The sequence below is a fragment of the Eucalyptus grandis genome, chromosome 8 (genome assembly GCF_016545825.1).
Source record: "Eucalyptus grandis isolate ANBG69807.140 chromosome 8, ASM1654582v1, whole genome shotgun sequence".
NCBI lineage: Eukaryota > Viridiplantae > Streptophyta > Magnoliopsida > Myrtales > Myrtaceae > Eucalyptus > Eucalyptus grandis.
This window is the reverse complement of record NC_052619.1, coordinates 72431847-72444971: the sequence shown is the minus strand read 5'-3', so window position 1 is coordinate 72444971 and position 13125 is coordinate 72431847. Positions and strand designations below refer to the sequence as shown.

The window sequence follows — 13125 nt, the reverse complement described above, 5'->3', positions numbered from 1 at the left end:
TTGCAGAAGACAAGCAAACTCTGCTGCGGACTGGGCTGCCAAGGCCCATAACAATGGCTCCTTGCCTTCTAATTGGGCTGCTTTCCCTCCTACCCCCTTGTTAAACCTTCTTGGTCTTGACGCTTTTGTCACAGGATGTAACTATCGGGTCAACTAATGCAAGTTTCTTTTTCGACCAAAAAAAAAAAATCTCCTGTACAATTTGTCCAAGTCGATGTGATGGTCTTTTGAAGGAGCAATTGAAGACAGCAATTGAAAAACGCTTGCCTTACTAAAAGAATGAACGCAAATCCATGCAGGACGGCTTTTAGGCAAAAAGAGAACTCATCAATAATCAATGAAATAAGCAAAAACGTACGCAAAAGGAGAAGGTAGATCAAAGGGCCCATGGTGACAGAAAGTTAGAAACATTGTTTACTGTGCACTTCTCTTTTGCGTCCTTCCTCTGATACAACCTTAAGTGGCAGTCTAAAGTAACCCAAAAGAAAGTGTTCCGAGAACAAGGCTGCATATGATTCTTTTTTTTTTTTTTTTTTTCGGTCGGCAAAGCTTTCTTTCATTCTATATAAGATTACAAAGAGCAGATTTCGTTCAAAATTGTAACGAAAAATGGTGTTGTTGTCCCAAGTGATATGTATTTCGCACGCGCTCTTCAACGTTGGATGAACGTGCACTTTGCGTGTGCTCTTCAATATTTGACTTTCTTAGTCCTTTTATTGTGTAATATTTTATTGTGATCTAAACAAGTTATTAAGAAAGTGATTGAAAAGGACTTATAAATTTATAGTTGTCCCAAGTGATATGTTTTTGGGCGCATGCTCTTTAACGTTGGAATAAGAATGTGCATTTCGCATGTGCCCTTCAATATTTGACTTTCTTAGTCCTTATATTTTATTATGATCGAGACAAGTTATGAAGAAAGTAATCGAAAAGGACTAATGATTTTATAGTTATCCCAAGTGATATATATTTTGTGTGTGCTCTTTAATATTTGACTTTCTTAGTTGTTTTATTGTGTACCTAATATTTATTGTGATCGAAACAAATTACAAGACTAATAATTTTCTGGTTGTCCCAATATTTTATTGTGATCGAAACAATATTTTATTGTGTACGCTTGAATACGTATGTGGAATTTGCGGTGCAAGCATGACTCATGAGCGTTTATGAAGCGATACATACGAGCCACGAATTTCATAAACCGGATACTCCTTGAAGATTTGTCTCGTGTGAGATGGAGTGGGGTAGTTACACTTCCCATGCTCGATAGTGCTTGAATTACACAAAAGAAGCTGTGATGAGCGGGTAGGTACGAGATCAGCCGCTATCAACTCCAATGTGCTGTTTATGACAACTCAAAATCCAATTTTAGGACTTCCATCGGTTCATGAATTTTAATGCGAGGATCTTGATGTTTGCACGACCAATCTCTCGCAGTTGCAAATCAAGAACAGGACCCCAATTGCGACGGCAATCAATCAAATCCCAAGATGGCCGGCATATTGTGCCACGTTCACGTGCATGACACACGTCCAAGGTTATGATTAAATCTTATGAGGGTTTTTGATTCACGAGCAGTGCATACAAGGCCACGTGAATTTTTCGATGGGCTCGAACTATCGCCAACGCGTCCAGTGATGTCGTGTGCGCACATAGCAGCGAACAACAAGCATCGCAGAGGCAAAACCTGAATCAGATAATTCTCTCTTGTGGGTTTGGAATTCATTGGGCCCTTCTTTTTCCCATAGAAATGTCATGAAACGTCTGATATTTTCTTTGTGCTTTAATTCCCACATTCTCAAGTATCTCCGATCCACGCACTCTGAAGATCAACATGACGGTTCCTTTGTTGCCGAATCGTTGGAAGGAGCCATCGCCTGCATTTGTCGAGACTCCATGGGTTGATTGGTAGACGGATTGGCGAGATTAGCACATGCTAGCTTGGCCGCGCTGGTGGAGTGCATAGTTATGGTGGAAATCCTAATCTTCCTCTCCCTTTCCGCATGAACTGAAGCTTCGTTTAAGTCTTGAGTCAGACAATGCAGATCTAATAAGAGCCTTTATCAAGCACAAATCAACTGAACTAGGAAGTACAAAGGATGCACTAATTGGGAGAGAATATTATATGATGTTGAGTTTTTCAGGCCTTAAGTTAGCCTATTGCAGCAGGAGTCCAACAAAATAGCCGATTAGGTCGCCAAAGCCTAATGAAAGAAAAGTCCTAGTAATTGGACTATTTTTCCACCTCAAGCCCCTTGGAACTTGATTTGCTCTGAAGTTTTAAACTAGTATTCACTAAATACTTCTAAGGGAATGGCATTTACGTTTTCAGACCTTGGAAAAAAAAAATCCTTCTGATTGTCTCTTCAAAATAAGTTTTGCACTAGATTGCCATGGAGTTTGCTAGATTAGCCAACAAAACGGCCCCATAAAAATTTTAGTGACGAAACTAAAACATTGTGGAATGACATTCCTTGAAATTAACGTCAACACATTTCGCGCGTACACACATTATCATATGGAAATGGATTTACTCAACTGAACAAGAATAGAATAACACTGAGAGCAAAGACCATGCAAAATGAATCTGACCAAATATCTTACACGCACACCAAAATCTGCATTAGTTTGTTGTCAAAATCGTGCAAAGTTAAGAGTAACCTCTATATTAAATTGACTATTAAAATTGATAACGATGCACTAGATTAAACCAGATGCACTTTGGCTAGCTAGGACTCCTCAAGTCCAATCCAAACAAATCTCGGAATTATTGTCAAGATTGATCTCGAACGAGGAAGATGTCCCAACAAGTCTTGCACTTCGTCTGTTTGCATTTGTCTAGCCCAGAGTCGCACCTCCTACCGTGTAATTCTGTCTTTTGTGGCGTTTGATCCTGTCGCGTTCGTCCTGTACATCCAAAAGCCGAAGAAAAACAATGAGATCAAATGAGTTGCTGGGTCGACGTGTAAGCTATCGCTTAATCCGTCTAGAGTTTTCATTTCCTATATCAATAACTTTCATAATAAACTAAGATGAGATCCACATAATGATTTGTTGTCATCTTATAGGCGGCAGTATTCAATTTGCGGCCAATATATATCAAAGATCTTTACGTTAACTTTATGTCTTTTATTGTGTTCATTTATTGTCAAATGTACAGTCCTTGGCTTGATGGACAAACCTGCGATATGGAAGAAAAATCATGTGTAAAGATATGATCGTTTTGAGAATACAAACATAAATTGCTATTATAATGGAAAGATGAGTGCAATTGCCATTATAATGGAAAGATGAGTGCTCTATATAGAATGCTCGCTGATTATATTGAACTCAAATTGGGAAGTTATCAATAGTTAGCCGGTGGATTTGCTATATTAACAGCAGAAATGTAGGCACGAGTGTTTAGGGAATTCTTTCATAAAAGTTTGAGATTGAAGTTTCAATTTAGTTTTTTTTTTTTTTTTGGAAATACAAATATAAATCATAAATATATTATATAAATGTCAATCTACTTTTGAACCTTTTGATTTGACTAATTTAATTATAAATATTTCAACAATTTGTCAATATAAACTTTTTGGCTAATTTTAGCTGAAAACTAGTAAACTAGACATTGTTCTACTTGGTATGATCAGCTATTGGCAAGGGTCGCAGCCCTTGCCAATGGCAGGGAAGGCAACTTCTAAGGTCTGGTGAAGGCTTCAAGCCATGTCCTCACCTACCACAATGGAAAAAAGTATGAAAAATTTAAAAAAAAAATTGTAAAATTATTCACGTTAGTACAAGATGGTATCTTTCGTCAATTTTTGGTCAAAATTGATCGGAATGATTATATTGGTAAATTGTCAGAAGATTTATAGTTTAAGACTGCATTGGTGTTCATATAATATGTTTAGGATTTTTTTGGTAATATTCCCCAATAAACTAAAAGCGTAATAAATGGATATACACTATATTCCTTTGATTAAAAAGTGCGATTAAAAAGTGCAATTAAAATATAGAGGAAATGATGATTAGAAAATTGCATCATTTGTTAATATTTCCCAACTTGTTTTTTTCAAATATCGGGCAAGTCTAGAGTTGAATATTAGGGAGTGCAATGAACAGAGCAGAAACCAAGACCCAAGGCAAGGGCAATGCGAGCAGATGCAGATCAGGAGGGGAGAGAGGAGATGCGGGGTCTGTTCAACAAGCAAGCGTAGATGTACGTGGACGCTCGTCCGACATACACGGCACACTAGTACTCCATGCTCGCTTCTCGCACTCCTCGTCACTCCCTTGCTCGGGACGTCGGCGCCGGCAATGGCCAAGCCGCCCTCAGCGTGAGTCCTCTCTCTCTCTCTCTTTTCTGCGTGCAAGATTAGTAGCAAGTTTACTGTTTTTCTTGATACGATGGAACACAACATTGATTGGGAACCGTGACGGTGTGAGCAGATTTTCTGGATTTTGCAAAAAGAAAAATGGGCTAGACCAGATATGATCGCAAATCATGTGAAATTCGACACTATATATGATTAAATACATATCAAATGCATGTCTCGTTGAAGAGGAATTTTGAGGAGAATCATTCATTCGAGCATTCACCATGTATGAATATTTTTCCTTTGTTTTTGCTTTTGGAAGTAATCGACTAGACATAGGGTGTAGAGAATGAGTGAAGATTAGCTCATCCTGGGTGAATTTTACCTGAATCCTCATATACTACTTTTAACTTTGCTCATTGATAAGAAGTTGATTTATTCGATTTGATTTTGCTTGGGGCTTGGATAGGCTGCATACTGCTTCCTCATCACCAACTGAAGGTGGTCATCCTCCAGTTCCACGTATTTGATCTCAAATCCTTTGTGTTGTTTTGAATGTGAACTTTAAAACTGAAGTTCAACCCGTCTCCGTGTCTTCCGGGCTTCTTCTCCCTTTTTTTTTTTTATCTTTTTAAAATGGGCTTCTCTTTAAAACTAGAGAGATTCTCATCTCCTCCTCTACCATGGAGTTTCCCCTCTACCGCTTGTGTAGTCCCCCTCTACCAGCTGGGTATCTTCCCGTTCCATCCCCATCCTCTTCGTGCAGCAAAGCTCCGCCTCTCAACCTTAGGGTTTCTTCTGGCGTCGAGGTTTGAAAACCCCTATTCGAACAATCGCAAACCCTAACTTGAGCCCCTTTCCTCTGCATCAAGGCACCCCCCATTTTCACTCATCTGACCTTCTTCCAACTCATAAACTCACGATCCAGTGATTCCAGGTTCTTCTCCAGCTTCACTTAACAGAGCTCCCTTCAACCCATACACCCACGATTCCACCAAAACCCCTACAAAAACCATGGCAGATCAAACCAAAGAAGACAGGCGACTTGCGGCTCTCTGTAAAAGCATGGGCAAGCTATGGAATGCAGTTGACGTTGTCGATATACCAGGTGATATTTCTCCTGATAAATTACTAGAGTGTCGCAAAACCCTATTTGGCCGATTCTACACCAACCCCGCATTAAACTACACTGCCTTTCTAACACTCATGCGGAAAGCTTGGAAGACTGAGAACTTTACCTGTGCGACGCTGGAACCGGGTTTTTTCTCACTCTCCTTCCAATCGGAAACTGAAGCACAACGGGTACTCCACACAGGACCTTGGTCCTTCTCTAGTCATCTCCTCATACTTAGGCAGTGCGAACCTGATACACCTGAGTTCTGTTATGACTACAGCTATTGTGATTTCTGGGTTAAGTTTATCGGATTACCGTATGGGAGAGTTACCTATGATGTCATTGAGGAACTAGCCTCCAAACTTGGTGCAGTTGTCGAAGTGAAACTTGAAGCAAAGGGAAATAGTACCTACAAAATGGGTAAAGCTAGAGTTAGATTAACCTTAGCAAACCCTCTGAAGACTGGTGTGCTTGTGAATCTAGAGAACAGGAAGATTTGGGTTGAATTTAAATACGAACGATTGCCCTATTACTACTACTCCTGTGGAAGAATTGGCCATTACGCCACGGAGTGCATCGAAATACCGTATAGAGAATCAGGGTTGGAATAGAACTTACCAGCTCGATGCGGTGATTGGCTGCGCGCCGAGGTGAAGGAATTAAGCCCCTACGGCAAAATATTCTATGGCAAGCAGGAACTCCTTCCTGAAGAGGTGGATGCAATACCCGAAACCCCACTATCACCTGTAATTGAAACAGAGCAGAACAGTCCTCCTGAAACCCGGCAGACACAAGTCTGTAGCACTCAGCAAAAGGGGAAGGAGATTTACCAACATTCCACATCTCAAGATATAATTCTGATTGAAGAGAAAAGCCCCCAGAAAAGAGGCAATAGTTGTATCGATGAAGAGTCAATATTGATACTCCACGAGGAACATATGAAGGAAGCTAATGCAGGGTTGGAGACAATCTCTCCTGCAAGGTTGAAAGGAAAATATGTGAAGTCGACAGGTTCAAAGAAAGTAAAAAGATTCTGTCCATATGGAGCACAAACAGCACATCAAAACTCAGAGGACAGTAATCAGCTAGTGGAAACACCTATAAGGGTGGTAAGAGAATCAGATCAATGGGCTCTGGTGGCTAGCCCTAATAAGCCACCAAATTACCCATGAAACTACTAAGCTGGAATTGTCAGAGGTTGGGCAATCCCCTAACAATCCAGGCCTTGTGAGTCACTGTGACTCAAGAACGGCCCAATCTTGTTTTCATTATGGAAACAAAAAACTCTGAACAGAAAGTGCTCAAAATCAAAAGGAGACTTAAGTTTAAGAATAGTTACCTAGTTAATCCAGAAGGTACAACAGGGGGCTTAGCTTTATTCTGGGATGATCAACTGCAAGTGTCCATCAACTCCTCCTCAGCCTCAGCAATATTCACCCAATGTCACATGACAAACAGTAATCAGAGAATGAATATTATTTTTCTCCATGCTCCATATGTATTCAGAGAAAGAATACAGTTATGGGAACAAATTCATTCAGCAAGTGTGAACTATTGACTACCATGGCTTTGCTTGGGCGATTTCAACGAAATACTCAATCATTGGGAGAAAGTGGGAAAGCATAGAGCTGAAACTTACAGGCTAACAACTTTTAGAGATTTTGTAAGTCAATGTTCCTTGATGGACCTCGAATGCAAGGGATGCTCCTTCACCTGGTCAAACAAACGTGAGGGAGACAATCTGGTGAAAAAGAGACTTGATAGAGTTCTTTGCTCGCTTCAGTGGAGAATTACTTACCCCGAGGCTGAATGTTTTGCACTCCCTGCGATAGGCTCGGATCACACTCCTCTTCTGCTGTCCTTGGCTCAACCGAAGAGAAGAAAACGAAAGCAATTTAAATATGAAGCATACTGGAATGATGAAGTTGAAAGCAAAGACATAGTCACTGATACCTAGAATGGCCCCGATCGCACCCCGGTGGAGAAACTGCAGCAAGTACAGCAGAAACTGATTCATTGGAGCAGAAGCAAATTTGGCCACGCCAGGAAGAGGATTACCTGGCTGCAAGGAGAACTCCAAAACCTAATGAACTGCACACAAAGCAACGGAGAATCAGCCCAAGAAAAAAAGATCACTAAAGAAATTGACCAACTATGGTGACGGGAGGAGATGTACTGGGGAATGCGGTCACGGATAAGCTGGATAAAGTGGGGTGATAAAAATACCCGGTTCTTTCATGCGACGACAATTCAGAGGAGATGTCGCAACCAGATAACAATGCTGAAAAATGAGAACGGAGGTTGGGTTAGAGGGGAAAACCAACTACAGAGGATGACATATCAATTTTATAAAAACTTATATTCCACAGTGGGTCTCCGCAACTACCAACCCATACTAGAACTTATACCTACCTTAGTGGATGACCAAATCAATCAAACCTTGATGGCTCCAGTCACAGAGGAGGAGGATACTCAAGCTATGCAGCAGCTAGGGGCCTTCAAGGCACCCGGTCCTGATGGATTTCATGGCATATTCTATAAGGAGCACTGGCTAGTAATCTCCAAAGATATCTTCCAAACAGTACAGCTCCTTTTCACCACTGGTCATCTAGACCCTGCAATAAACAGAACACTTATCACACTGATACCCAAGATCCTACACCCTGAAAAACTGGAGCAATACCGCCCTATCAGCCTCTGCAATTTTCTATATAAAATAATTTCCAAAGTACTCACAAACAGACTCAAACCAATTCTACCACATATCATTGCAGAGGAACATAGTGTTTTTGTGGGAGGTAGGCAGATTCAAGACAACATACTGATAGTACAGGAGGTGCTACACAGATTGCGAAACGGAAGCAGGAAAAAGAAGTTCCAAGCAGTTTTAAAACTTGACATGCAAAAGGCATACGATCGTATAGAGTGGGACTTTCTTAAAGCCTGTTTAGCAAGGCTAGGCTTCTGTGATCAATGGGTACATATTATCATGCAATGCGTGACCACAGTTACTTACAGCATAAACTACAATGGTGAACCCTTACCTTCCTTTAAACCAACCCGAGGCTTGCGCTAAGGGGATCCACTCTCACCTTACCTCTTTATCATTGTGGCCAACGTGTTGTCTACCCTGATGAAGAAAGCAGTTCAAGATGGTTTGCTCACAGGAATCAAAATGACTATCCACTGCCCTACTCTGTCCCACCTCCTCTTTGCTGACGACTCCATTTTCTTCCTAAATGGTACAATAGCAGAATGTCAGCACTTGGCAAATATCTTAAATCAATACTGCTTTACATCTGGTTAGGCAATCAATCTCAATAAGTCAGGAATCTACTTCAGTAAAGGTTGTCCTACAGCTCTAAAGCGAAACATGGCGTCAACTCTTCGAGCACCAGAAATTACCAAGACAGGGAAGCATTTAGGTATACCTTCAGATTGGGGGCAATCCAAGAAAGACATCTTCATGTGGATCTTAGCTCGGGTCAACTCCAAACTCGACAGTTGGAAGGAAAAATTGCTATCAAAAGCAGGAAAAGAAATATTCCTGAAAGCGGTAATACAAGCTATCCCTCAATACGCCATGTCAATTTTCAAAATACCTACATCAATTTGTAAAGCAATTGAGAGAAGGGTGGCATCATTTTGGTGGAAAAGCAATGACAAAAAAGATGGAATTCACTGGAAGAAGTGGGACTCGTTAAGAACCAGGAAAAGTGAGGGGGGGATTGGGCTTCAAAGACTTACAAACATTCAACACAGCAATGCTAGCAAAGCAGATGTGGCGTATCCTTAAAAAACCAAACTCTCTGCTGACCAAAGTAATGAAAGGATTGTATTACTCACAGGGTGACATCTGGAACGCTCGAAGAGGCTCCCAACCCTCGTGGAGTTGGCAAAGTATCATCAAGGCCAAGGATATGGTTGCTCCTCAGGTAATGCAAAGGATAGGCAATGGGAAAAACACAGCAATCAGAACAGATAGATGGCTAAAAAGCGGCCCTATAGGAGGCCCAGCAACAAATCATGAACCAGCACGAGTTTCGGACCTCATAAATCTAGACACAAGCGCATGGAATGAAACTCTACTACATTCTATGTTTGATGAATCAAGGGTCCAGGAAATATTAGCTACACCCATCAGCTTACCTGACGAAGAAGATAAACTGGTCTGGATACACACTAAATCGGGAGATTACGAAGTGAAGAGTGGTTATTTTATATTCAGGGATGTCATGCTTAAACCACAGGAAACACAAGCACATTCGTCTTATAAAGCTAGCCCAAAACTCTGGAAATACATTTGGCAGTCCACAATCCCACCCAAAATCAAATTTTTCCTCTGGAATGCATGCAACAACGCACTCGCAACAATGGAGAATTTGCACCACAGAAAGATTGTACCTTCTCCTCTATGCCCCCTCTGCAAGGAGGAAGCAGAAACGCCCAAGCATACACTTCTTCTATGTCCATGGACTGCCAAGGTATGGAATTCATCTCCTCTGAATCTTCGAATCTCTAGGTTTGGCCTCACCCGGTTCGAAGAATGGATCTGCAGAATCAAACAGAACCCAATTACTTCGGGCAAATTTAACAACATTGCGGTGTTGCTTTGGAGCGTTTGGAAGGAGAGAAATCAATTCATTTTCAGCTATCAAAACCTGAGGCCGCACTCCACAATCGCCAGAGCAGAGGCGATCTCAGCGAGTTATAGGGCCATGAACAGACCACCCAAAAGAGAGAAGGAAACAAAACACTTATCTGAAATCTGGCATCCACCTCCTCCAGGCAAGATCTGAATCAACGTAGACGCCTCCTTTGATCCAGATCTGGCAATCGACATCTCTCCCACCGATGGAACAAATCCCCCTCGCAACAGAGAAGACGCCTCCTTTGAAACCGATCTGGCAAACGAAACAATATCCACGGATGAAAGATATGGAAGCAACCCTCCTCGACACAGAGCAGCCATCGCCTATGTCTGTCGAGAACACCGCGGCATCGTGGTGGATGGCTTCGCGAAGCAGGTTCCTGCGGCCTCGGCTCCTCAAGCGGAGGCGATTGCAATGGACGAAGCCCTAAAGTTCATCGCAAGCCGACACTTTCTCTCTCCTCAAGTACATTCTGACTGTTTAACTCTGGTGCACGCGTTGAAGTCTTCGACTGAACTCAACTGGGAACCGTAACCGATTGTGAGCCGGGCCCAAGCCAAACTCGCCCAACTTCCGGGCCTTTCCCTGGCCCACTGCCATCGTAGCTCGAATCGGCCCGCGGATTGGATAGCCAAGGCTTGCCGGAACAACTCCTTACCCCCTAACTGGATATCAAATCCCCCCTGCTTTATTTGATCTTTTATGCACTGATGTAATGGGTGTTTTAATCCCAAGACTGAATGAGTAATCAAAGCGCTGATGTTTGATGACCCAAAAAAAAAAAAGGGCTTCTCTTTCCTCTTTGATTTATTCAATCGAATTTCATTACTTCCAGATTGTTTTTGTCACTTACAACTCCGTTCATATGCCCTGCACTTGCTTGTAAAATAGGTAGCCCAGCACTACGACCGGGTGATCGCCACTGATGCGAGCGCAGCCCAGCTAAAATGTGCGATGCAGCATCCGAGGGTCCATTACGTCCACACCCCAATACCCATCTCCAACGACGAAATCATGACCTTAATTTGAGGTGAAATATCAGTGGATTTAATTACGGTGGCTCAAGCGGTGCACTGGTTCGACCTACCCAATTTCTACTCCCTCTTGACCCGTTTGCTTCGGAAGCCGGGAGGTTTGGTGGCAGTATGGTGCTACAATGGCATTGAAGTGAGCTCTACATTTGATCCGGGCATGAAACGCTTCCATGAAACTACGCTGCTCTTTTGGGACGCCAACATAAAGCACGTATCCGATGGTTACGAGAAGCTTCATTTCCCGTTCGAGAGTGTGGGGTTGGGGTGTGAAGGTGAGCCGCTGCCACTGGATATACCAAAGGATCTCTCTTTCGAAGGGTTTCTGAGGGTGTTGAGGTCATGGTCCGCAGTTACTACGCTAAGGAACGAGGTGTTGATCCGAATCCATATGCAGTAATGAAGCTACGATTCACATCTAGACTATCACAAAATCATCAACATATTTAAATCATTAATAGAACCTTTATCGCGGATGATTTTTCACTTAAACCATGACCAAACTTCTTGGCTATGTTTTCATTCGCAATCATTTAAAACAGAGCAAATTTAGTTCGATCTAGCAAAGGATTATGACCTGGGATGATTACTAATCGGATATGAATAAGGCAAACACAGGTACGGCTTCTAGGACGGGAATCAACGAAACAAGTAGAAATGATCACTTTACGAGGTCTTCGGTTGCGGCGACTGCCGGTAGGGGCGAACAGAGTGTCCAGGGAGCAACAGTGAAATCAGGAACCTACAACGGAAACTGCGGTTGTCCATATCTTGAGAATATTGGAAAAAGTGAATTGATCATGGAATCCAAGAGAGGTCTTTCGCGCGTTAAAGAGGAAGATGTGGATTTATCCGAGAGGGAGTTTCCGAGGTGCTGCTCTATGGCCATGTCGCCGTTAATGAAGAGGAGCTTTAGAAGTGAGGATAAAACTGCTGGAAATACAAAAGATATGAGAAATCAGTGCGACGACTGAATCAAAAATCGAAAATAGAAAATCCGATAACCCAGAAAACTTGGCTTCGGTTTGCCATAATCCAGTAAGGTAGAGCTTGGAATGACAAATTTGAGCTCAATGGAGCTCCATCTATGGCTGTTTTCTCCCTGTTTCGAGTCAGGCATTTCGTCGTACACCCAAATCGCGCCCCCGTCAGCACACATACGTAACTGTGCGTGCTGAGCAGAGGAGTGAATCGGGGGGAGCCGCTGGTTGAGCATGACGAGCGCGTGTGCCGAAGGAGGCCAGGCGACGTTGTCGGCGGAAGCGGAGGATCGAAAGCGAAAGAAAGAAAGAAGTTATCAAGGCCGGGCTTGTTGAGTCTTGAAGCGGGCTGAGCTTGTAAAGGTTTGGGCTTTTCTCAGTAAACGCGGGCTTGTTTTCTACTTTCCATGGGCTAAAGCTTTGGGCTGAATTGTTTGAACTTTTATAACAAGGCCTGTAAGGCATGACACACTCAAGGTGAGCTTAAATTCTGATCCTTGGCATGGGCCGGGTTATATGTATATCTGCTATCAGTGCGAAGGACTTTGATTGTCTTCGAGAACTAAGATTGTCTTCGAGGACCGAGTTTTTTTTTTTTTTTAATATCATATTTGCAAAACAAATGTTAAGTGAAAGTTATTCAGACCTATGTTGCATAAGATAAATTTATGTAAACCGCGAGTAATCATCAATATGGCTTAGGAACACGGGCCAATCATGGGATTTTGATTATGTTCAACTGTAGATATTGCTAGAGAACAATAATAAAGATTAAATGTTTGAGAATCGTATTATTTGTAATCCTAAAGTACAAAAGTGAATTTCTTGTCCAAAAAAAAAAGTACAAAAGTGAATTTAGAGCAGATACCGTCTACATTTCCAGATCCATGTGACGAGCACGAGAAGGTACAATTGTTGAAGAAAAGAAAAGAAAACGTACGACTGTTTTGAGCAAAAAGATAAAAAGAAAAGGAAAGGTACATTTCTACCTAACAAAGAAGGGGGTACAACTGCATGTGTTATTGTGTCCATTTTTCCAACTGGCCC

The 13125-nt window shown here is 42.1% G+C and overlaps 1 pseudogene; it reads left to right on the top strand.

Moving 5' to 3' along the window:
* Nucleotides 1-4172: 4172 nt before the first annotated feature.
* On the top strand, nucleotides 4173-12072 carry LOC104416028 (annotated as a pseudogene).
* The last annotated feature ends 1053 nt before the right edge of the window (nucleotides 12073-13125 follow it).